Raw genomic sequence first — 3,638 nt, 5'->3', positions numbered from 1 at the left:
CTGGTCTTAAGTAATCTCTTGTAGTGGACCGCTTTATTTCAGAGAACTCAGTGCCTACAAAAGAGATACAAGGCACACTTGTTTCACTTGGTGTAAGCAAAAGAGGATATTCAGCTATACAGAAATCTGTCTCATCCATCCCCCATCCATCTTTGTTAAGGAGGGAATAAAGTCCAATTTTTTACCATCAGCCTTAAGTGTTTGGAAAGAGAGACTTCAACTTAACGATGCATAGGGAGAATATCTTGGACACCCGTTTCATATTAAAGCAACTTATGGTGGCCGTGGAGCAAACATACCATATGATGAGTTCAATAATATTTTTATGGACCTGTAGATGTTGCAGAAGAGAATGGTGGAGTTTTACAACATCACATTTGAAGAGTCACGAGGGGTATTACATTTTGTGTTGAAACTGGATGAGTGTAAGCTTGTTAAAGACAAGAAGCTAGAGTGTGTTACTATTACTTTAATGAATAGAGCACTCTCAAAGTGTCCCACTGATGATCCTTTGTATTTTAATGTTCAATCAGAATCTAACGTATGGTGGCTTGGTGCTTTTGAGGTAAGCGAGATTCTCTGCTGAGCTCAAATGTTCACATCTACTTAAGTCTCATTTATTTTGTGTTGTAGGTAAAGAAAGAAGATCGTGACATTCTATATTGGGTGTTCCATCAAACTAATGTTCCAAAGGTGATTGATCAACATACTAACCAGGGAGAGGTACTACATCTAGATGGAAGGGGAGACTTTCAAGTTCAGTGGCATCTTGCAGGTGACCTCAAAACATTGAAGTGCATGTATAATTGTGGAATGGGTGCAATGGCAAAGTCGCCGTGTTTGTTCTGCATGGAGCCTGCAAAGGTCATGGACCCAAAGTGGTGGAGAAAATCTCCAACACGTCACATTGAGGACCCTGCTTTTCGACCAGTTTTGAAAATACCACTTGTGAATGTCCACATCTGTACAATGCATGCCCTTTGTAGAATTGTGGAGAAATTGGTCTACTTATATATCGAGTTTTCTTGGAAAATCAAGAACTCAGCAAAGCGACAAATGGCCCTGCAGTGCTTAGAATTGGTACTGTCGGATATGGGGCTTCATGGTGGCAATGTGAAAGTCTAGCGGGATGAAAGGAGATCAACTGTTGAGAAGGATATCCCATGCAAACCATCCATCGGTGGGATGAAGGCACGGAGGTTTTTATCTAAACCCCTAGGAATACAAGATCCGAAGCTAACAAATCATGGAAGAATATATAACACATGTTATGTTAGCAAGGTAGAGTATCAGAGCTAGAAAAAGCAACATATTGCAGTCAAAGATCAAGAACCAACTACTCGTAACGCGAAGGCTGAGGTTTGGCGATAGACATGCTATTTTTGATGTGAGACAAAGATGACTGGTCACAAGGTGATATGAACAAGTTCAAGGAGAATCTCAACCTTCTCAAGAAATCATTCAAGACAGCATGGACAGACACCCAGATTACTCACTACATGGTAATATTGTTTATTTTGATTCTCTTTTATGTGTAACTATGTGAGTGTAAAAAATTCTAAGTAATCTGTTTTCATATCTAGCACATCATTTTCAATCATTTACCATATTTTATACAAAAGTATGGGAACCTGGCCATATGGAATACCCAAGGGATGGAAAAGTCTCATTACATGGCCAGAAATGCCTATTTCAGGCACACACAACATGGCGGCTCTCGAATCAAGGCTAACAGTTTGAGAGAACTATTTAAATGGTTCTATCATAGAATCATTCATCGAATGCAGGCAAAAGAAGTCTTGGCCTCTTCAGCAATAGCACAAGCCATCAGACATTTACAACAAAATAAAATTAAAAGATCAATGGCATACAACAACTCTAGTGCTTGTGAAGGTCAACGAAGGTGGAGAGAGACAATGGTGTATGTGGACCACAAGTGGAGAAAGATACTCTGAGTGGATAACATTGTACAAAATTTCAATATTTCTGTAATACAAGCTCTTAATACAATTGCTACTTGAAGTGTATCAAGATTTTGAAGGTTCAGTTTTGTTTTTTGGCACATCACCCTTGTAACGAATCATGAGATGTTTGCCATACTCTAACAGTTCATCCGCGTTTTGTCTGCCAAGAGCTAGTGCCATTGTTGTGTAAGTGTAGTAATACGCCGCCCGACCACCTGTATAGCCCAGGCAATAACCAAAACAATCTCTGGCAAACACTTTGTCCACAAGAATGACTTTATCTGCACTTTTGGGCAGCACGGGTCCACCCAAGAATCGTGATAGTGTCTTTAATGTGTAAGTTGCTGTTGTACCCTCTTGTGACATTCCATTGTGAAAAACTATTATCGGCACCTTGCAAAGCTTCGAAAGGTACTGTGCTAGGGCCGCATCCCTTCCACGATACTCTCGAGTCCGCTGTCCAAGGAAGTCATCCTTGTCAGCAATCCTAGACTGCAGATATAATGTCTGAGTAAGTCACACACACACACACACACACACACACACACACACACACACAGAGAGTGTTACCATGAAGCTCTCATCCTGCAAAAAGAGGTTTTCCTGCCACAGGTCCACAGACGTAGTTGACTCTCGACCTGAATGGTTAAACCAATCCTCCACTTCTTTGTGACTTGTTGATGGTCTTAGGATTTGTCTTATTGCTTGGAAGGTGGCTTCGTCCAGTAGTGTCTCCTTGTATTTTTCAGCTTTCTCAAAGCAACTTCGGAGGCATTCCATTGGATTGCTGGATGTTTCCATTGCCTCATCATCGCTACTATCCTTTGAAACAAATCCACTTCTGTCCTCTTGGATTTTGGAAATGATAGCCAGGGAGAAGTCCTCCCTTAAATAAAAGATGCTTTTCACATCATGTAAAAAGATATAGGTCCTGTCTCCAATCTTGAACTCAGGCACAACAAGCAACGTCATCTGAGCATGCTTCTCAGTGAAGTTACTGACATCCAAGGGTAGTTTGATTTCTGCTGTTTTCACAGAGAGCATCTTACTTCTTTGAACTTCAATTACCTCAACCTCAAGGTCGACTGTATCTTCAACCTCCTCGACTTCTTGTATGTGTGTTGTCTCCTCGTATTCTTTGTCTGGTGCTGCATCCTGCTCCTCTATCACCTCATCAGGATTCTGCATGAGGAATCCAAACAGGTTGTTCACGTAAATCATAAAGCCAAAGGATTCCTGAATAAGTTTGCACTCTTTTTGGTGCAAAGGGCAAGTTGAATGTTGGCAAGTAGGTGGTAATTCCCTATACTTCTTCAGTTCTTGTCCTTTGTCACCGTAGTCATTTAAATGAACCACAACCATACTGGGCAGACCAACCCTCCCTACCTGCACCATAAGTTCAAATTTTTCTTTGTAGCGCTGCAAGAATTCACTATGTTGAGCTAAATGGTCTTCAATATCAAATTTTGGGTTAAACATAGAATGAACTAGATCATATTTGTCCCCAGCACCACACGATGCTGCAAAATTGAACAGCCTCTCATTAGTTATAGCTGGATCTTCCAGAGAAGGCAGATCCTCTTTGGCTTTACCTTTACTTGCACAAGGACGGCTTGCTGGGAGATGTGCATCATCTGAGAAGTCTATATTCCTCTTTGTTGTATTTTTCTTGAC

Source organism: Adiantum capillus-veneris, chromosome 23 (assembly GCF_014529385.1).
Source record: "Adiantum capillus-veneris isolate H3 chromosome 23, ASM1452938v2, whole genome shotgun sequence".
NCBI lineage: Eukaryota > Viridiplantae > Streptophyta > Polypodiopsida > Polypodiales > Pteridaceae > Adiantum > Adiantum capillus-veneris.
The sequence above is the reverse complement of the archived record's forward strand: the minus strand, read 5'-3'. Positions refer to the sequence as shown.